Raw genomic sequence first — 18,632 nt, forward strand, 5'->3', positions numbered from 1 at the left:
ATGCACTATTTTGCTCCCCTCCATTAATTGTTTTAGATTTGGGAAAACTGTGTATGCAGCCTTCCTCCCTTGGTAACCGTGCACAAGCTCCTACGTGAGCGGATTGCTTGTTTTTCAGATCTGCCGCACCACCGGATAAATGCAACACTATCGCGGGGCCCACAATGCACGACAAATGCCGAAAGCCCGGTTCCTGCATCGTTGCCATTCAGTAATGACGATCGTGCCGCAAATGGTCCGAGTATCCGACGCATTGTTTCCAGTTGTCTCCCAGAAACAACAAATGGAATTTGCAAATACAAATCAAAATTAAATATTAATAAAATTGGGGTGCAACACGAGGACTTCCCAGGAGGTCACCCATCCTAAAACTACTCTCGCCCAAGCACGCTTAACTTCGGAGTTTTGATGGAATCCGGTGCATTAGTGCTGGTATGATCGCACCCCTTTAATTCATGCTCGCTTAGATCATTATGCACTATCTTGCTACCCTCCATTAATTGTTTTAGACTTGAAAAAACTGTGTATGCAGCCTTCCTCCCTTGGTAACCGTGCACAAGCTCCTACGTGAGCAGAGTGTTTGCTTTTCAGATCTACCGCACCCCCGGATAGATGCAATACTATCGCGGGGCCCACAATGCCCGACGAATGCCAAAAGCCCGGTTCTTGCATCGTTGCCATTCCGTAATGACGATCGTGCCGCAAATGGTCCGAGTATCCGACGTGTTGTTTCCAGTTTTATCGCCGAAACAACAAATGGAATTTGCAAATACAAATCAAAATAAAATATTAATAAAATTGGGGTGCAACACGAGGACTTCCAAGGAGGTCACCCATTCTAGTACTACTCTCGCCCAAGCACACTTAACTTCGGATTTCTGATGGGATCCGGTGCATTAGTGCTGGTATGATCGCACCCGATTAATTCATGCTCGCTTAGATCTTTATGCACTATCTTGCTCCCCTCCATTAATTGTTTTAGATTTTAAAAAACTGTGTATGCAGCCTTCCTCCCTTGGTAACCGTGCACAAGCTCCTACTTGAGCGGATTGTTTGCTTTTCAGATCTGCCGCACCACCGGATAAATGCAATACTATCGCGGGGCCCACAATGCACGACGAATGCCGAAATCCCGGTTCCTGCATCGTTGCCATTCAGTAATGACGATCGTGCCGCAAATGGTCCGAGTATCCGACGCATTGTTTCCAGTTGTCTCCCAAAAACTACAAATGGAATTTGCAAATACAAATCAAAATAAAATATTAATAAAATTGGGGTGCAACACGAGGACTTCCCAGGAGGTCACCCATCCTAGTACTACTCTCGCCCAAGGACGCTTAACTTCGGAGTTTTGATGGGATCCGGTGCATTAGTGCTGGTATGATCGCACCCGTTTAATTCATGCTCGCTTAGATCTTTATGCACTATCTTGCTACCCTCCATTAGTTGTTTTAGACTTGAAAAAACTGTGTATGCAGCCTTCCTCCCTTGGTAACCGTGCACAAGCTCCTACGTGAGCAGAGTGTTTGCTTTTCAGATCTGCCGCACCCCCGGATAGATGCAATATTATCGCGGGGCCCACAATGCACGACGAATGCCAAAAGCCCGGTTCTTGCATCGTTGCCATTCCGTAATGACGATCGTGCCGCAAATGGTCCGAGAATCCGACGCGTTGTTTCCAGTTGTATCGCCGAAACAACAAATGGAATTTTAAATACAAATCAAAATAAAATATTAATAAAATTGGGGTGCAACACGAGGACTTCCAAGGAGGTCACCCATTCTAGTACTACTCTCGCCCAAGCACACTTAACTTCGGAGTTCTGATGGGATCCAGTGCATTAGTGCTGGTATGATCGCACCCGTTTAATTCATGCTCGCTTAGATCTTTATGCACTATCTTGCTCCCCTCCATTAATTGTTTTAGACTTGAAAAAACTGTGTATGCAGCCTTCCTCCCTTGGTAACCGTGCACAAGCTCCTACGTGAGCAGAGTGTTTGCTTTTCAGATCTGCCGCACCCCCGGATAGATGCAATACTGTCGCGGGGCCCACAATGCACGACGAATGCCAAAAGCCCGATTTTTGCACGGTTCCCATTCTGTAATGACGATCGTGCCGCAAATGGTCCGAGTATCCGGCGCGTTGTTTGCGTTTGTCTCGCCGAAACGACAAATGGAATTTGCAAATACGATATCGAAATAAAATATTAATAAAATTGGGGTGCAACACGAGGACTTCCCAGGAGGTCACCCATTCTAGTACTACTCTCGCCCAAGCACACTTAACTTCGGAGTTCTGATGGGATCCGGTGCATTAGTGCGGGTATGATCGCACCCGTTTAATTCATGCTCGCTTAGATCTTTATGCACTATTTTGCTCCCCTCCATTAATTGTTTTAGATTTGAGAAAACTGTGTATGCAGCCTTCCTCCCTTGGTAACCGTGCACAAGCTCCTACGTGAGCGGATTGCTTGCTTTTCAGATCTGCCGCACCACCGGATAAATGCAATACTATCGCGGGGCCCACAATGCACGACAAATGCCAAAAACCCGGTTCCTGCATCGTTGCCATTCAGTAATGACGATCGTGCCGCAAATGGTCCGTGTATCCGACGCATTGTTTCCAGTTGTCTCCCAGAAACAACAAATGGAATTTGCAAATACAAATCAAAATAAAATATTAATAAAATTGGGGTGCAACATGAGGACTTCCCAGGAGGTCACCCATCCTAAAACTACTCTCGCCCAAGCACGCTTAGCTTCGGAGTTTTGATGGAATCCGGTGCATTAGTGCTGGTATGATCGCACCCGTTTAATTCATGCTCGCTTAGATCATTATGCACTATCTTGCTACCCTCCATTAATTGTTTTAGACTTGAAAAAACTGTGTATGCAGCCTTCCTCCCTTGGTAACCGTGCACAAGCTCCTACGTGAGCAGAGTGTTTGCTTTTCAGATCTACCGCACCCCCGGATAGATGCAATACTATCGCGGGGCCCACAATGCCCGACGAATGCCAAAAGCCCGGTTCTTGCATCGTTGCCATTCCGTAATGACGATCGTGCCGCAAATGGTCCGAGTATCCGACGTGTTGTTTCCAGTTGTATCGCCGAAACAACAAATGGAATTTGCAAATACAAATCAAAATAAAATATTAATAAAATTGGGGTGCAACACGAGGACTTCCAAGGAGGTCACCCATTCTAGTACTACTCTCGCCCAAGCACACTTAACTTCGGATTTCTGATGGGATCCGGTGCATTAGTGCTGGTATGATCGCACCCGTTTAATTCATGCTCGCTTAGATCTTTATGCACTATCTTGCTCCCCTCCATTAATTGTTTTAGATTTGAAAAAACTGTGTATGCAGCCTTCCTCCCTTGGTAACCGTGCACAAGCTCCTACTTGAGCGGATTGTTTGCTTTTCAGATCTGCCGCACCACCGGATAAATGCAATACTATCGCGGGGCCCACAATGCACGACGAATGCCGAAATCCCGGTTCCTGCATCGTTGCCATTCAGTAATGACGATCGTGCCGCAAATGGTCCGAGTATCCGACGCATTGTTTCCAGTTGTCTCCCAAAAACTACAAATGGAATTTGCAAATACAAATCAAAATAAAATATTAATAAAATTGGGGTGCAACACGAGGACTTCCCAGGAGGTCACCCATCCTAGTACTACTCTCGCCCAAGGACGCTTAACTTCGGAGTTCTGATGGGATCCAGTGCATTAGTGCTGGTATGATCGCACCCGTTTAATTCATGCTCGCTTAGATCTTTATGCACTATCTTGCTCCCCTCCATTAATTGTTTTAGATTTGAAAAAACTGTGTATGCAGCCTTCCTCCCTTGGTAACCGTGCAAAAGCTCCTACTTGAGCGGATAGTTTGCTTTTCAGATCTGCCGCACCACCGGATAAATGCAATACTATCACGGGGCCCACAATGCACGACGAATGCCGAAATCCCGGTTCCTGCATCGTTGCCATTCAGTAATGACGATCATGCCGCAAATGGTCCGAGTATCCGACGCATTGTTTCCAGTTGTCTCCTAGAAACAACAAATGGAATTTGCAAATACAAATCAAAATAAAATATTAATAAAATTGGGGTGCAACACGAGGACTTCCCAGGAGGTCACCCATGCTAGTACTACTCTCGCCCAAGCACGCTTAACTTCGAAGTTCTGATGGGATCCGGTGCACTAGTGCTTGTATGATCGCACCCGTTTAATTCATGCTCGCTTAGATTTTTATGCACTATCTTGCTCTCCTCCATTAATTGTTTTAGACTTGAAAAAACTGTGTATGCAACCTTCCTCCCTTGGTAACCGTGCACATGCTCCTACGTGAGCAGTGTGTTTGCTTTTCAGATCTGCCGCACCCCCGGATAGATGCAATACTATCGCGGGGCCCACAATGCACGACGAATGCCAAAAGCCCAGTTTTTGCACGGTTCCCATTCAGTAATGACGATCGTGCCGCAAATGGTCCGAGTATCCGGCGCGTTGTTTGCGTTTGTCTCGCCGAAACGACAAATGGAATTTGCAAATACGATATCGAAATAAAATATTAATAAAATTGGGGTGCAACACGAGGACTTCCCAGGAGGTCACCCATCCTAGTACTACTCTCGCCCAAGCACACTTAACTTCGGATTTCTGATGGGATCCGGTGCATTAGTGCTGGTATGATCGCACCCGTTTAATTCATGCTCGCTTAGATCTTTATGCACTATCTTGCTCCCCTCCATTAATTGTTTTAGATTTGAAAAAAATGTGTATGCAGCTTTCCTCCCTTGGTAACCGTGCTCAAGCTCCTACGTGAGCGGAGTATTTGCTTTTCAGATCTGCCGCACCTCCGGATAGATGCAATACTATCGCGGGGCCCACAATGCATGAAAAATGCCGAAAGTCCGGTTTTTGCATCGTTGCCATTCAGTAATGACGATCGTGCTGCAAATGGTCCGCGTATCTGACGCGTTGTTTCCATTTGTATCGTCGAAACAACAAATGGAATTTGCAAATACAAATCAAAATAAAATATTAATAAAATTGGGGTGCAACACGAGGACTTCCCAGGAGGTCACCCATTCTAGTACTACTCTCGCCCAAGCACACTTAACTTCGGAGTTCTGATGGGATCCGGTGCATTAGTGCTGGTATGATCGCACCCGTTTAATTCATGCTCGCTTAGATCTTTATGCACTATCTTGCTCCCCTCCATTAATTGTTTTAGATTTGAAAAAACTGTGTATGCAGCTTTCCTCCCTTGGAAACCGTGCACAAGTTCCTACGTGAGCGGATTGTTTGCTTTTCAGATCTGCCGCACCACCGGATAAAAGCAATACTATCGCGGGACCCACAACGCACGACGAATGCCGAAAGCCCGGTTCCTGCATCGTTGCCATTCAGTAATGACGATCGTGCCGCAAATGGTCCGAGTATCCGAGACATTGTTTCCAGTTGTCTCCCAGAAACAACAAATGGAATTTGCAAATACAAATCAAAATAAAATATTAATAAAATTGGAGTGCAACACGAGGACTACCCAGGCGGTCACCCATCCTACTACTACTCTCGCCCAAGCACGCTTAACTTAGGAGTTTTGATGGGATCCGGTGCATTAGTGATGGGACGATCGCACCCGTTTAATTCATGCTCGCTTAGATCTTTATGCACTATCTTGCTCCCCTCCATTAATTGTTTTAGACTTGAAAAAACTGTGTATGCAGCCTTCCTCCCTTGGTAACCGTGCACAAGCTCCTACGTGAGCAGAGTGTTTGCTTTTCAGATCTGCCGCACCCCCGGATAGATGCAATACTATCGCGGGGCCCACAACGCACGACGAATGCCGAAAGCCCGGTTCCTGCATCGTTGCCATTCAGTAATGACGATCGTGCCGCATATGGTCTGAGTATCCGACGCATTGTTTCCAGTTGTCTCCCAGAAACAACAAATGGAATTTGCAAATACAAATCAAAATAAAATATTAATAAAATTGGGGTGCAACACGAGCACTTCCCAGGAGGTCACCCATCCTAGTACTACTCTCGCCCAAGCACACTTAACTTCGGAGTTCTGATGGGATCCGGTGCATTAGTGCTGGTATGATCGCACCCGTTTAATTCATGCTCGCTTAGATCGTTATGCACTATCTTGCTCCCCTCCATTAATTGTTTTAGACTTGAAAAAACTGTGTATGCAGCCTTCCTCCCTTGGAAACCGTGCACAAGCTCCTACGTGAGCAGAGTGTTTGCTTTTCATATCTGCCGCACCCCCGGATAGATGCAATACTATCGCGGGGCCCACAATGCACGACGAATGCCAAAAGCCCGGTTCTTTCATCGTTGCCATTCAGTAATGACGATCGTGCCGCAAATGGTCCGAGTATCCGACGCGTTGTTTCCAGTTGTATCGCCGAAACAACAAATGGAATTTGCAAATACAAATCAAAATAAAATATTAATAAAATTGGGGTGCAACACGAGGACTTCCAAGGAGGTCACCCATTCTAGTACTACTCTCGCCCAAGCACACTTAACTTCGGAGTTCTGATGGGATCCGGTGCATTAGTGCAGGTATGATCGCACCCGTTTAATTCATGCTCGCTTAGATCTTTATGCACTATCTTGCTCCCCTCTATTAATTGTTTTAGATTTGAAAAAACAGTGTATGCAGCCTTCCTCCCTTGGTAACCGTGCACAAGCTCCTACGTGAGCGGATTGTTTGCTTTTCAGATCTGCCGCACCACCGGATAAATGCAATACTATCGCGGGGCCCACAATGCACGACGAATGCCGAAAGCCCGGTTCCTGCATCGTTGCCATTCAGTAATGACGATCGTGCCGCAAATGGTCCGAGTATCCGACGCATTGTTTCCAGTTGTCTCCCAGAAACCACAAATGGAATTTGCAAATACAAATCAAAATAAAATATTAATAAAATTGGGGTGCAACACGAGGACTTCCCAGGAGGCCACCCATGCTAGTACTACTTTCGCCCAAGCACGCTTAACTTCGAAGTTCTGATGGTATCCGGTGCAGTAGTGCTGGTATGATCGCACCCGTTTAATTTTTGCTCGCTTAGATCTTTATGCACTATCTTGCTCCCCTCCATTAATTGTTTTAGACTTGAAAAAACTGTGTATGCTGCCTTCCTCCCTTGGTAACCGTGCACAAGCTCCTACGTGAGTAGAGTGTTTGCTTTTCAGATCTGCCGCACCCCCGGATAGATGCAATACTATCGCAGGGCCCACAATGCATGACGAATGCCAAAAGCCCGGTTCTTGCATCGTTGCCATTCAGTAATGACGATCGTGCCGCAAATGCTCCGAATATCCGACGCGTTGTTTCCAGTTGTATCGCCGAAACCACAAATGGAATTTGCAAATACAAATCAAAATAAAATATTAATAAAATTGGGGTGCAACACGAAGACTTCCCAGGAGGTCACCCATTCTAGTACTACTCTCGCCCAAGCACGCTTAACTTCGAAGTTCTGATGGGATCCGGTGCATTAGTGCTGGTATGATCGCACCCGTTTAATTCAAGCTCGCTTAGATCTTTATGCACTATCTTGCTCCCCTCCATTAATTGTTTTAGATTTGAAAAAACTGTGTATGCAGCCTTCCTCCCTTGGTAACCGTGCACAAGCTCCTACGTGAGCGGATTGTTTGCTTTTCAGATCTGCCGCACCACCGGATAAATGCAATACTATCGCGGGGCCCACAATGCAGGACGAATGCCGAAAGCCCGTTTCCTGCATCGTTGCCATTCAGTAATGACGATCGTGCCGCAAATGGTCCGAGTATCCGACGCATTGTTTCCAGTTGTCTCCCAGAAACAACAAATGGAATTTGCAAATACAAATCAAAATAAAATATTAATAAAATTGGGGTGCAACACGAGGACTTCCCAGGAGGTCACCGATCCTATTACTACTCTCGCCCAAGCACGATTAACTTCGGAGTTTTGAAGGGATCCGGTGCATTAGTGCTGGTATGATCGCACCCATTTAATTCATGCTCGCTTAGATCTTTATGCACTATCTTGCTACCCTCCATTAATTGTTTTAGACTTGAAAAAACTGTGTATGCAGCCTTCCTCCCTTGGTAACCGTGCACAAGCTCCTACGTGAGTAGAGTGTTTGCTTTTCAGATCTGCCGCACCCCCGGATAGATGCAATACTATCGCAGGGCCCACAATGCATGACGAATGCCAAAAGCCCGGTTCTTGCATCGTTGCCATTCAGTAATGACGATCGTGCCGCAAATGCTCCGAATATCCGACGCGTTGTTTCCAGTTGTATCGCCGAAACAACAAATGGAATTTGCAAATACAAATCAAAATAAAATATTAATAAAATTGGGGTGCAACACGAGGACTTCCTAGGAGGTCACCCATCCTAGTACTACTCTCGCCCAAGCACACTTAACTTCGGAGTTCTCATGGGATCCGGTGCATTAGTGCTGGTATGATCGCACCCGTTTAATTCATGCTCGCTTAGATCATTATGCACTATCTTGCTCCGCCCCATTAATTGTTTTAGATTTGAAAAAACTGTGTATGCAGCCTTCCTCCCTTGGTAACCGTGCACAAGCTCCTACGTGAGCGGATTGTTTGCTTTTCAGATCTGCCGCACCACCGGATAAATGCAATACTATCGCGGGGCCCACAATGCACGACGAATGCCAAAAGCCCGGTTCTTGCATCGTTGCCATTCCGTAATGACGATCGTGCCGCAAATGGTCCGAGTATCCGACGCGTTGTTTCCAGTTTTATCGCCGAAACAACAAATGGAATTTGCAAATACAAATCAAAATAAAATATTAATAAAATTGGGGTGCAACACGAGGACTTCCAAGGAGGTCACCCTTTCTAGTACTACTCTCGCCCAAGCACACTTAACTTCGGAGTTCTGATGGGATCCGGTGCATTAGTGCTGGTATGATCGCACCCGTTTAATTCATGCTCGCTTAGATTTTTATGCACTATCTTGCTCCCCTCCATTAATTGTTTTAGACTTGAAAAAACTGTGTATGCAGCCTTCCTCCCTTGGTAACCGTGCACAAGATCCTACGTGAGCAGTGTGTTTGCTTTTCAGATCTGCCGCACCCCCGGATAGATGCAATACTATTGCGGGGCCCACAATGCACGACGAATGCCAAAAGCCCGGTTTTTGCACGGTTCCCATTCAGTAATGACGATCGTGCCGCAAATGGTCCGAGTATCCGGCGCGTTGTTTGCGTTTGTCTCGCCGAAACGACAAATGGAATTTGGAAATACGATATCGAAATAAAATATTAATAAAATTGGGGTGCAACACGAGGACTTCCCAGGAGGTCACCCATCCTAGTACTACTCTCGCCCAAGCACGCTTAACTTCGAAGTTCTGATGGTATCCGGTGCAGTAGTGCAGGTATGATCGCACCCGTTTAATTTTTGCTCGCTTAGATCTTTATGCACTATCTTGCTCCCCTCCATTAATTGTTTTAGATTTGAAAAAAATGTGTATGCAGCCTTCCTCCCTTGGTAACCGTGCACAAGCTCCTACGTGAGCGGAGTATTTGCTTTTCAGATCTGCCGCACCTCCGTATAGATGCAATACTATCGCGGGGCCCACAATGCACGAAAAATGCCGAAACTCCGGTTTTTGCATCGTTGCCATTCAGTAATGACGATCGTGCCGCAAATGGTCCGAGTATCCGACGCGTTGTTTCCATTTGTATCGCCGAAACAACAAATGGAATTTGCAAATACAAATCAAAATAAAATATTAATAAAATTGGGGTGCAACACGAGGACTTCCCAGGAGGTCACCCATTCTAGTACTACTCTCGCCCAAGCACACTTAACTTCGGAGTTCTGATGGGATCCGGTGCATTAGTGCTGGTATGATCGCACCCGTTTAATTCATGCTCGCTTAGATCTTTATGCACTATCTTGCTCCCCTCCATTAATTGTTTTAGATTTGAAAAAACTGTGTATGCAGCCTTCCTCCCTTGGAAACCGTGCACAAGCTCCTACGTGAGCGGATTGTTTGCTTTTCAGATCTGCCGCACCCCCGGATAGATGCAATATTATCGCGGGGCCCACAATGCACGACGAATGCCAAAAGCCCGGTTCTTGCATCGTTGCCATTCCGTAATGACGATCGTGCCGCAAATGGTCCGAGTATCCGACGCGTTGTTTCCAGTTGTATCGCCGAAACAACAAATGGAATTTTAAATACAAATCAAAATAAAATATTAATAAAATTGGGGTGCAACACGAGGACTTCCAAGGAGGTCACCCATTCTAGTACTACTCTCGCCCAAGCACACTTAACTTCGGAGTTCTGATGGGATCCGGTGCATTAGTGCTGGTATGATCGCACCCGTTTAATTCATGCTCGCTTAGATCTTTATGCACTATCTTGCTCCCCTCCATTAATTGTTTTAGATTTGAAAAAACTGTGTATGCAGCCTTCCTCCCTTGGTAACCGTGCACAAGCTCTTACTTGAGCGGATTGTTTGCTTTTCAGATCTGCCGCACCACCGGATAAATGCAATACTATCACGGGGCCCACAATGCACGACGAATGCCGAAATCCCGGTTCCTGCATCGTTGCCATTCAGTAATGACGATCGTGCCGCAAATGGTCCGAGTATCCGACGCATTGTTTCCAGTTGTCTCCCAGAAACAACAAATGGAATTTGCAAATACAAATCAAAATAAAATATTAATAAAATTGGGGTGCAACACGAGGACTTCCCAGGAGGTCACCCATGCTAGTACTACTCTCGCCCAAGCACGCTTAACTTCGAAGTTCTGATGGGATCCGGTGCACTAGTGCTTGTATGATCGCACCCGTTTAATTCATGCTCGCTTAGATTTTTATGCACTATCTTGCTCCCCTCCATTAATTGTTTTAGACTTGAAAAAACTGTGTATGCAACCTTCCTCCCTTGGTAACCGTGCACAAGCTCCTACGTGAGCAGTGTGTTTGCTTTTCAGATCTGCCGCACCCCCGGATAGATGCAATACTATCGCGGGGCCCACAATGCACGACGAATGCCAAAAGCCCGGTTTTTGCACGGTTCCCATTCAGTAATGACGATCGTGCCGCAAATGGTCCGAGTATCCGGCGCGTTGTTTGCGTTTGTCTCGCCGAAACGACAAATGGAATTTGCAAATACGATATCGAAATAAAATATTAATAAAATTGGGGTGCAACACGAGGACTTCCTAGGAGGTCACCCATCCTAGTACTACTCTCGCCCAAGCACACTTAACTTCGGATTTCTGATGGGATCCGGTGCATTAGTGCTGGTATGATCGCACCCGTTTAATTCATGCTCGCTTAGATCTTTATGCACTATCTTGCTCCCCTCCATTAATTGTTTTAGATTTGAAAAAAATGTGTATGCAGCTTTCCTCCCTTGGTAACCGTGCACAAGCTCCTACGTGAGCGGAGTATTTGCTTTTCAGATCTGCCGCACCTCCGGATAGATGCAATACTATCGCGGGGCCCACAATGCATGAAAAATGCCGAAAGTCCGGTTTTTGCATCGTTGCCATTCAGTAATGACGATCGTGCCGCAAATGGTCCGCGTATCTGACGCGTTGTTTCCATTTGTATCGTCGAAACAACAAATGGAATTTGCAAATACAAATCAAAATAAAATATTAATAAAATTGGGGTGCAACACGAGGACTTCCCAGGAGGTCACCCATTCTAGTACTACTCTCGCCCAAGCACACTTAACTTCGGAGTTCTGATGGGATCCGGTGCATTAGTGCTGGTATGATCGCACCCGTTTAATTCATGCTCGCTTAGATCTTTATGCACTATCTTGCTCCCCTCCATTAATTGTTTTAGATTTGAAAAAACTGTGTATGCAGCCTTCCTCCCTTGGAAACTGTGCACAAGTTCCTACGTGAGCGGATTGTTTGCTTTTCAGATCTGCCGCACCACAGGATAAATGCAATACTATCGCGGGGCCCACAACGCACGACGAATGCCGAAAGCCCGGTTCCTGCATCGTTGCCATTCAGTAATGACGATCGTGCCGCAAATGGTCCGAGTATCCGAGACATTGTTTCCAGTTGTCTCCCAGAAACAACAAATGGAATTTGCAAATACAAATCAAAATAAAATATTAATAAAATTTGAGTGCAACACGAGGACTTCCCAGGAGGTCACCCATCCTACTACTACTCTCGCCCAAGCACGCTTAACTTAGGAGTTTTGATGGGATCCGGTGCATTAGTGATGGTATGATCGCACCCGTTTAATTCATGCTCGCTTAGATCTTTATGCACTATCTTGCTCCCCTCCATTAATTGTTTTAGACTTGAAAAAACTGTGTATGCAGCCTTCCTCCCTTGGTAACCGTGCACAAGCTCCTACGTGAGCAGAGTGTTTGCTTTTCAGATCAGCCGCACCCCCAGATAGATGCAATACTATCGCGGGGCCCACAATGCACGACGAATGCCGAAAGCCCGGTTCCTGCATCGTTGCCATTCAGTAATGACGATCGTGCCGCATATGGTCTGAGTATCCGACGCATTGTTTCCGGTTGTCTCCCAGAAACAACAAATGGAATTTGCAAATACAAATCAAAATAAAATATTAATAAAATTTGGGTGCAACACGAGGACTTCCCAGGAGGTCACCCGTCCTACTACTACTCTCGCCCAAGCACGCTTAACTTAGGAGTTTTGATGGGATCCGGTGCATTAGTGCTGGTATGATCGCACCCGTTTAATTCATGCTCGCTTAGATCTTTATGCACTATTTTGCTCCCCTCCATTAATTGTTTTAGACTTGAAAAAACTGTGTATGCAGCCTTCCTCCCTTGGTAACCGTGCACAAGCTGCTACGTGAGCAGAGTGTTTGCTTTTCAGATCTGCCGCACCCCCGGATAGATGCAATACTATCGCGGGGCCCACAATGCACGATGAATGCCGAAAGCCCGGTTCCTGCATCGTTGCCATTCAGTAATGACGATCGTGCCGCATATGGTCTGAGTATCCGACGCATTGTTTCCAGTTGTCTCCCAGAAACAACAAATGTAATTTGCAAATAAAAATCAAAATAAAATATTAATAAAATTGGGGTGCAACACGAGGACTTCCCAGGAGGTCACCCATCCTAGTACTACTCTCGCCCAAGCACACTTAAACTTCGGAGTTCTGATGGGATCCGGTGCATTAGTGCTGGTATGATCGCACCCGTTTAATTCATGCTCAGTTAGATCGTTATGCACTATCTTGCTCCCCTCCCTTAATTGTTTTAGACTTGAAAAAACTGTGTATGCAGCCTTCCTCCCTTGGTAACAGTACACAAGCTCCTACGTGAGCAGAGTGTTTGCTTTTCAGATCTGCCGCACCCCCGGATAGATGCAATACTATCGCGGGGCCCACAATGCACGACGAATGCCGAAAGCCCGGTTCCTGCATCGTTGCCATTCAGTAGTGACGATCGTGCCGCAAATGGTCCGAGTATCCGACGCATTGTTTCCAGTTGTCTCCCAGAAACAACAAATGGAATTTGCAAATACAAATCAAAATAAAATATTAATAAAATTAGGGTGCAACACGAGGACTTCCCAGGAGGCCACCCATGCTAGTACTACTCTCGCCCAAGCACACTTAACTTCGGAGTTCTGATGGGATCCGGTGCATTAGTGCTGGTATGATCGCACCCGTTTAATTCATGCTCGCTTAGATCGTTATGCACTATCTTGCTCCCCTCCATTAATTGTTTTAGACTTGAAAAAACTGTGTATGCAGCCTTCCTCCCTTGGAAACCGTGCACAAGCTCCTACGTGAGCAGAGTGTTTGCTTTTCATATCTGCCGCACCCCCGGATAGATGCAATACTATCGCGGGGCCCACAATGCACGACGAATGCCAAAAGCCCGGTTCTTTCATCGTTGCCATTCAGTAATGACGATCGTGCCGCAAATGGTCCGAGTATCCGACGCGTTGTTTCCAGTTGTATCGCCGAAACAACAAATGGAATTTGCAAATACAAATCAAAATAAAATATTAATAAAATTGGGGTGCAACACGAGGACTTCCAAGGAGGTCACCCATTCTAGTACTACTCTCGCCCAAGCACACTTAACTTCGGAGTTCTGATGGGATCCGGTGCATTAGTGCAGGTATGATCGCACCCGTCTAATTCATGCTCGCTTAGATCTTTATGCACTATCTTGCTCCCCTCCATTAATTGTTTTAGATTTGAAAAAACAGTGTATGCAGCCTTCCTCCCTTGGTAACCGTGCACAAGCTCCTACGTGAGCGGATTGTTTGCTTTTCAGATCTGCCGCACCACCGGATAAATGCAATACTATCGCGGGGCCCACAATGCACGACGAATGCCGAAAGCCCGGTTCCTGCATCGTTGCCATTCAGTAATGACGATCGTGCCGCAAATGGTCCGAGTATCCGACACATTGTTTCCAGTTGTCTCCCAGAAACCACAAATGGAATTTGCAAATACAAATCAAAATAAAATATTAATAAAATTGGGGTGCAACACGAGGACTTCCCAGGAGGCCACCCATGCTAGTACTACTTTCGCCCAAGCACGCTTAACTTCGAAGTTCTGATGGTATCCGGTGCAGTAGTGCAGGTATGATCGCACCCGTTTAATTTTTGCTCGCTTAGATCTTTATGCACTATCCTGCTCCCCTCCATTAATTGTTTTAGACTTGAAAAAACTGTGTATGCTGCCTTCCTCCCTTGGTAACCGTGCACAAGCTCCTACGTGAGTAGAGTGTTTGCTTTTCAGATCTGCCGCACCCCCGGATAGATGCAATACTATCGCAGGGCCCACAATGCATGACGAATGCCAAAAGCCCGGTTCTTGCATCGTTGCCATTCAGTAATGACGATCGTGCCGCAAATGCTCCGAATATCCGACGCGTTGTTTCCAGTTGTATCGCCGAAACAACAAATGGAATTTGCAAATACAAATCAAAATAAAATATTAATAAAATTGGGGTGCAACACGAAGACTTCCCAGGAGGTCACCCATTCTAGTACTACTCTCGCCCAAGCACGCTTAACTTCGAAGTTCTGATGGGATCCGGTGCATTAGTGCTGGTATGATCGCACCCGTTTAATTCATGCTCGCTTAGATCTTTATGCACTATCTTGCTCCCCTCCATTAATTGTTTTAGATTTGAAAAAACTGTGTATGCAGCCTTCCTCCCTTGGTAACCGTGCACAAGCTCCTACGTGAGCGGATTGTTTGCTTTTCAGATCTGCCGCACCACCGGATAAATGCAATACTATCGCGGGGCCCACAATGCAGGACGAATGCCGAAAGCCCGTTTCCTGCATCGTTGCCATTCAGTAATGACGATCGTGCCGCAAATGGTCCGAGTATCCGACGCATTGTTTCCAGTTGTCTCCCAGAAACAACAAATGGAATTTGCAAATACAAATCAAAATAAAATATTAATAAAATTGGGGTGCAACACGAGGACTTCCCAGGAGGTCACCGATCCTATTACTACTCTCGCCCAAGCACGATTAACTTCGGAGTTTTGAAGGGATCCGGTGCATTAGTGCTGGTATGATCGCACCCGTTTAATTCATGCTCGCTTAGATCTTTTTGCACTATCTTGCTACCCTCCATTAATTGTTTTAGACTTGAAAAAACTGTGTATGCAGCCTTCCTCCCTTGGTAACCGTGCACAAGCTCCTACGTGAGCAGAGTGTTTGCTTTTCAGATCTGCCGCACCCCCGGATAGATGCAATACTATCGCGGGGCCCACAATGCACGACGAATGCCAAAAGCCCGGTTCTTGCATCGTTGCCATTCCGTAATGACGATCGTGCCGCAAATGGTCCGAGTATCCGACGCGTTGTTTCCAGTTGTATCGCCGAAACAACAAATGGAATTTGCAAATACAAATCAAAATAAAATATTAATAAAATTGGGGTGCAACACGAGGACTTCCAAGGAGGTCGGTCACCCATTCTAGTACTACTCTCGCCCAAGCACACTTAACTTCGGAGTTCTGATGGGATCCGGTGCATTAGTGCTGGTATGACCGCACCCGTTTAATTCATGCTCGCTTAGATCTTTATGCACTATTTTGCTCCCCTCATTAATTGTTTTAGATTTGAAAAAACTGTGTATGCAGCCTTCCTCCCTTGGTAACCGTGCACAAGCTCCTACGTGAGCGGATTGTTTGCTTTTCAGATCTGCCGCACCACCGGATAAATGCAATACTATCGCGGGGCCCACAATGCACGACGAATGCCGAAAGCCCGGTTCCTGCATCGTTGCCATTCAGTAATGACGATCGTGCCGCAAATGGTCCGAGTATCCGACGCATTGTTTCCAGTTGTCTCCCAGAAACAACAAATGGAATTTGCAAATACAAATCAAAATAAAATATTAATAAAATTGGGGTGCAACACGAGGACCTCCCAGGAGGTCACCCATCCTAGTACTACTCTCGCCCAAGCACGCTTAACTTCGGAGTTTTGATGGGATCCGGTGCAGTAGTGCTGGTATGATCGCACCCGTTTGATTTTTGCTCGCTTAGATCTTTATGCACTATCTTCCTACCCTCCATTAATTGTTTTAGACTTGAAAAAACTGTGTATGCAGCCTTTTTCCCTTGGTAACCGTGCATAAGCTCCTACGTGAGCAGAGTGTTTGCTTTTCAGAACTGCCGCACCCCCGGATAGATGCAATACTATCGCGGGGCCCACAATGCACGACGAATGCCAAAAGCCCGGTTCTTGCGTCGTTGCCATTCCGTAATGACGATCGTGCCGCAAATGGTCCGAGTATCCGACGCGTTGTTTCCAGTTGTATCGCCGAAACAACAAATGGAATTTGCAAATACAAATCAAAATAAAATATTAATCAAATTGGGGAGCAACACGAGGACTTCCAAGGAGGTCACCCATTCTAGTACTACTCTCGCCCAAGCACACTTAACTTCGGAGTTCTGATGGGATCCGGTGCATTAGTGCTGGTATGATCGCACCCGTTTAATTCATGCTCGCTTAGATCTTTATGCACTATCTTGCTCCCCTCCATTAATTGTTTTAGATTTGAAAAAAATGTGTATGCAGCTTTCCTCCCTTGGTAACCGTGCACAAGCTCCTACGTGAGCGGAGTATTTGCTTTTCAGATCTGCCGCACCTCCGGATAGATGCAATACTATCGCGGGGCCCACAATGCATGAAAAATGCCGAAAGTCCGGTTTTTGCATCGTTGCCATTCAGTAATGACGATCGTGCCGCAAATGGTCCGCGTATCTGACGCGTTGTTTCCATTTGTATCGTCGAAACAACAAATGGAATTTGCAAATACAAATCAAAATAAAATATTAATAAAATTGGGGTGCAACACGAGGACTTCCCAGGAGGTCACCCATTCTAGTACTACTCTCGCCCAAGCACACTTAACTTCGGAGTTCTGATGGGATCCGGTGCATTAGTGCTGGTATGATCGCACCCGTTTAATTCATGCTCGCTTAGATCTTTATGCACTATCTTGCTCCCCTCCATTAATTGTTTTAGATTTGAAAAAACTGTGTATGCAGCCTTCCTCCCTTGGAAACTGTGCACAAGTTCCTACGTGAGCGGATTGTTTGCTTTTCAGATCTGCCGCACCACAGGATAAATGCAATACTATCGCGGGGCCCACAACGCACGACGAATGCCGAAAGCCCGGTTCCTGCATCGTTGCCATTCAGTAATGACGATCGTGCCGCAAATGGTCCGAGTATCCGAGACATTGTTTCCAGTTGTCTCCCAGAAACAACAAATGGAATTTGCAAATACAAATCAAAATAAAATATTAATAAAATTGGAGTGCAACACGAGGACTTCCCAGGAGGTCACCCATCCTACTACTACTCTCGCCCAAGCACGCTTAACTTAGGAGTTTTGATGGGATCCGGTGCATTAGTGATGGTATGATCGCACCCGTTTAATTCATGCTCGCTTAGATCTTTATGCACTATCTTGCTCCCCTCCATTAATTGTTTTAGACTTGAAAAAACTGTGTATGCAGCCTTCCTCCCTTGGTAACCGTGCACAAGCTCCTACGTGAGCAGAGTGTTTGCTTTTCAGATCAGCCGCACCCCCGGATAGATGCAATACTATCGCGGGGCCCACAATGCACGACGAATGCCGAAAGCCCGGTTCCTGCATCGTTGCCATTCAGTAATGACGATCGTGCCGCATATGGTCTGAGTATCCGACGCATTGTTTCCGGTTGTCTACCAGAAACAACAAATGGAATTTGCAAATACAAATCAAAATAAAATATTAATAAAATTTGGGTGCAACACGAGGACTTCCCAGGAGGTCACCCGTCCTACTACTACTCTCGCCCAAGCACGCTTAACTTAGGAGTTTTGATGGGATCCGGTGCATTAGTGCTGGTATGATCGCACCCGTTTAATTCATGCTCGCTTAGATCTTTATGCACTATTTTGCTCCCCTCCATTAATTGTTTTAGACTTGAAAAAACTGTGTATGCAGCCTTCCTCCCTTGGTAACCGTGCACAAGCTGCTACGTGAGCAGAGTGTTTGCTTTTCAGATCTGCCGCACCCCCGGATAGATGCAATACTATCGCGGGGCCCACAATGCACGATGAATGC

At 46.1% G+C, this 18,632-nt stretch overlaps 28 non-coding genes and 11 pseudogenes across 28 annotated transcripts; all 39 read right to left on the reverse strand.

Annotated features, from left to right (window-relative positions):
• Positions 1-327: 327 nt before the first annotated feature.
• LOC148799817 (5S ribosomal RNA) lies at positions 328-446 on the reverse strand. Its single transcript, XR_016069027.1, has one exon. It is a non-coding gene; the product is annotated as a 5S ribosomal RNA (ribosomal RNA).
• A 354-nt stretch (positions 447-800) lies between these two features.
• On the reverse strand, positions 801-919 carry LOC148799818 (5S ribosomal RNA). The gene has a single exon (XR_016069503.1). It is a non-coding gene; the product is annotated as a 5S ribosomal RNA (ribosomal RNA).
• Positions 920-1,273: 354 nt separating this feature from the next.
• On the reverse strand, positions 1,274-1,392 carry LOC148799819 (5S ribosomal RNA). The gene has a single exon (XR_016069011.1). It is a non-coding gene; the product is annotated as a 5S ribosomal RNA (ribosomal RNA).
• A 353-nt stretch (positions 1,393-1,745) lies between these two features.
• On the reverse strand, positions 1,746-1,864 carry LOC148799820 (5S ribosomal RNA). Its single transcript, XR_016075627.1, has one exon. It is a non-coding gene; the product is annotated as a 5S ribosomal RNA (ribosomal RNA).
• A 355-nt stretch (positions 1,865-2,219) lies between these two features.
• On the reverse strand, positions 2,220-2,338 carry LOC148799821 (5S ribosomal RNA). Its single transcript, XR_016072561.1, has one exon. It is a non-coding gene; the product is annotated as a 5S ribosomal RNA (ribosomal RNA).
• Positions 2,339-2,692: 354 nt separating this feature from the next.
• Positions 2,693-2,811, reverse strand: LOC148799822 (5S ribosomal RNA; annotated as a pseudogene).
• A 354-nt stretch (positions 2,812-3,165) lies between these two features.
• LOC148799823 (5S ribosomal RNA) lies at positions 3,166-3,284 on the reverse strand. The gene has a single exon (XR_016069504.1). It is a non-coding gene; the product is annotated as a 5S ribosomal RNA (ribosomal RNA).
• Positions 3,285-3,638: 354 nt separating this feature from the next.
• On the reverse strand, positions 3,639-3,757 carry LOC148799824 (5S ribosomal RNA). Its single transcript, XR_016074575.1, has one exon. It is a non-coding gene; the product is annotated as a 5S ribosomal RNA (ribosomal RNA).
• Positions 3,758-4,111: 354 nt separating this feature from the next.
• Positions 4,112-4,230, reverse strand: LOC148799825 (5S ribosomal RNA). The gene has a single exon (XR_016070593.1). It is a non-coding gene; the product is annotated as a 5S ribosomal RNA (ribosomal RNA).
• Positions 4,231-4,585: 355 nt separating this feature from the next.
• Positions 4,586-4,704, reverse strand: LOC148799826 (5S ribosomal RNA). The gene has a single exon (XR_016073491.1). It is a non-coding gene; the product is annotated as a 5S ribosomal RNA (ribosomal RNA).
• A 354-nt stretch (positions 4,705-5,058) lies between these two features.
• Positions 5,059-5,177, reverse strand: LOC148799827 (5S ribosomal RNA). The gene has a single exon (XR_016071639.1). It is a non-coding gene; the product is annotated as a 5S ribosomal RNA (ribosomal RNA).
• Positions 5,178-5,531: 354 nt separating this feature from the next.
• On the reverse strand, positions 5,532-5,650 carry LOC148799828 (5S ribosomal RNA; annotated as a pseudogene).
• A 354-nt stretch (positions 5,651-6,004) lies between these two features.
• On the reverse strand, positions 6,005-6,123 carry LOC148799829 (5S ribosomal RNA). The gene has a single exon (XR_016071506.1). It is a non-coding gene; the product is annotated as a 5S ribosomal RNA (ribosomal RNA).
• Positions 6,124-6,477: 354 nt separating this feature from the next.
• On the reverse strand, positions 6,478-6,596 carry LOC148799830 (5S ribosomal RNA). Its single transcript, XR_016074771.1, has one exon. It is a non-coding gene; the product is annotated as a 5S ribosomal RNA (ribosomal RNA).
• A 354-nt stretch (positions 6,597-6,950) lies between these two features.
• LOC148799831 (5S ribosomal RNA) lies at positions 6,951-7,069 on the reverse strand (annotated as a pseudogene).
• A 354-nt stretch (positions 7,070-7,423) lies between these two features.
• Positions 7,424-7,542, reverse strand: LOC148799832 (5S ribosomal RNA). The gene has a single exon (XR_016074419.1). It is a non-coding gene; the product is annotated as a 5S ribosomal RNA (ribosomal RNA).
• Positions 7,543-7,896: 354 nt separating this feature from the next.
• On the reverse strand, positions 7,897-8,015 carry LOC148799833 (5S ribosomal RNA; annotated as a pseudogene).
• Positions 8,016-8,369: 354 nt separating this feature from the next.
• Positions 8,370-8,488, reverse strand: LOC148799834 (5S ribosomal RNA). Its single transcript, XR_016074569.1, has one exon. It is a non-coding gene; the product is annotated as a 5S ribosomal RNA (ribosomal RNA).
• A 354-nt stretch (positions 8,489-8,842) lies between these two features.
• LOC148799835 (5S ribosomal RNA) lies at positions 8,843-8,961 on the reverse strand. Its single transcript, XR_016075521.1, has one exon. It is a non-coding gene; the product is annotated as a 5S ribosomal RNA (ribosomal RNA).
• A 355-nt stretch (positions 8,962-9,316) lies between these two features.
• On the reverse strand, positions 9,317-9,435 carry LOC148799836 (5S ribosomal RNA). Its single transcript, XR_016069994.1, has one exon. It is a non-coding gene; the product is annotated as a 5S ribosomal RNA (ribosomal RNA).
• Positions 9,436-9,789: 354 nt separating this feature from the next.
• Positions 9,790-9,908, reverse strand: LOC148799837 (5S ribosomal RNA). Its single transcript, XR_016071640.1, has one exon. It is a non-coding gene; the product is annotated as a 5S ribosomal RNA (ribosomal RNA).
• A 353-nt stretch (positions 9,909-10,261) lies between these two features.
• Positions 10,262-10,380, reverse strand: LOC148799838 (5S ribosomal RNA). The gene has a single exon (XR_016073558.1). It is a non-coding gene; the product is annotated as a 5S ribosomal RNA (ribosomal RNA).
• Positions 10,381-10,734: 354 nt separating this feature from the next.
• On the reverse strand, positions 10,735-10,853 carry LOC148799839 (5S ribosomal RNA). Its single transcript, XR_016070594.1, has one exon. It is a non-coding gene; the product is annotated as a 5S ribosomal RNA (ribosomal RNA).
• A 355-nt stretch (positions 10,854-11,208) lies between these two features.
• On the reverse strand, positions 11,209-11,327 carry LOC148799840 (5S ribosomal RNA). The gene has a single exon (XR_016075698.1). It is a non-coding gene; the product is annotated as a 5S ribosomal RNA (ribosomal RNA).
• A 354-nt stretch (positions 11,328-11,681) lies between these two features.
• On the reverse strand, positions 11,682-11,800 carry LOC148799841 (5S ribosomal RNA). Its single transcript, XR_016071641.1, has one exon. It is a non-coding gene; the product is annotated as a 5S ribosomal RNA (ribosomal RNA).
• Positions 11,801-12,154: 354 nt separating this feature from the next.
• LOC148799842 (5S ribosomal RNA) lies at positions 12,155-12,273 on the reverse strand (annotated as a pseudogene).
• A 354-nt stretch (positions 12,274-12,627) lies between these two features.
• On the reverse strand, positions 12,628-12,746 carry LOC148799843 (5S ribosomal RNA; annotated as a pseudogene).
• Positions 12,747-13,100: 354 nt separating this feature from the next.
• Positions 13,101-13,220, reverse strand: LOC148799844 (5S ribosomal RNA). The gene has a single exon (XR_016075439.1). It is a non-coding gene; the product is annotated as a 5S ribosomal RNA (ribosomal RNA).
• A 354-nt stretch (positions 13,221-13,574) lies between these two features.
• Positions 13,575-13,693, reverse strand: LOC148799845 (5S ribosomal RNA). Its single transcript, XR_016073675.1, has one exon. It is a non-coding gene; the product is annotated as a 5S ribosomal RNA (ribosomal RNA).
• Positions 13,694-14,047: 354 nt separating this feature from the next.
• LOC148799846 (5S ribosomal RNA) lies at positions 14,048-14,166 on the reverse strand. Its single transcript, XR_016074772.1, has one exon. It is a non-coding gene; the product is annotated as a 5S ribosomal RNA (ribosomal RNA).
• Positions 14,167-14,520: 354 nt separating this feature from the next.
• Positions 14,521-14,639, reverse strand: LOC148799847 (5S ribosomal RNA; annotated as a pseudogene).
• A 354-nt stretch (positions 14,640-14,993) lies between these two features.
• LOC148799848 (5S ribosomal RNA) lies at positions 14,994-15,112 on the reverse strand. The gene has a single exon (XR_016074420.1). It is a non-coding gene; the product is annotated as a 5S ribosomal RNA (ribosomal RNA).
• A 354-nt stretch (positions 15,113-15,466) lies between these two features.
• LOC148799849 (5S ribosomal RNA) lies at positions 15,467-15,585 on the reverse strand (annotated as a pseudogene).
• A 354-nt stretch (positions 15,586-15,939) lies between these two features.
• LOC148799850 (5S ribosomal RNA) lies at positions 15,940-16,062 on the reverse strand (annotated as a pseudogene).
• A 353-nt stretch (positions 16,063-16,415) lies between these two features.
• On the reverse strand, positions 16,416-16,534 carry LOC148799851 (5S ribosomal RNA). The gene has a single exon (XR_016075252.1). It is a non-coding gene; the product is annotated as a 5S ribosomal RNA (ribosomal RNA).
• Positions 16,535-16,888: 354 nt separating this feature from the next.
• On the reverse strand, positions 16,889-17,007 carry LOC148799852 (5S ribosomal RNA). The gene has a single exon (XR_016075711.1). It is a non-coding gene; the product is annotated as a 5S ribosomal RNA (ribosomal RNA).
• A 354-nt stretch (positions 17,008-17,361) lies between these two features.
• Positions 17,362-17,480, reverse strand: LOC148799853 (5S ribosomal RNA). The gene has a single exon (XR_016071642.1). It is a non-coding gene; the product is annotated as a 5S ribosomal RNA (ribosomal RNA).
• A 354-nt stretch (positions 17,481-17,834) lies between these two features.
• On the reverse strand, positions 17,835-17,953 carry LOC148799854 (5S ribosomal RNA; annotated as a pseudogene).
• A 354-nt stretch (positions 17,954-18,307) lies between these two features.
• LOC148799855 (5S ribosomal RNA) lies at positions 18,308-18,426 on the reverse strand (annotated as a pseudogene).
• Between the last annotated feature and the right edge of the window lie 206 nt (positions 18,427-18,632).

Source organism: Nelumbo nucifera, chromosome 4 (genome assembly GCF_055504915.1).
Source record: "Nelumbo nucifera cultivar China Antique chromosome 4, China Antique-T2T, whole genome shotgun sequence".
NCBI classification, from domain to species: domain Eukaryota; kingdom Viridiplantae; phylum Streptophyta; class Magnoliopsida; order Proteales; family Nelumbonaceae; genus Nelumbo; species Nelumbo nucifera.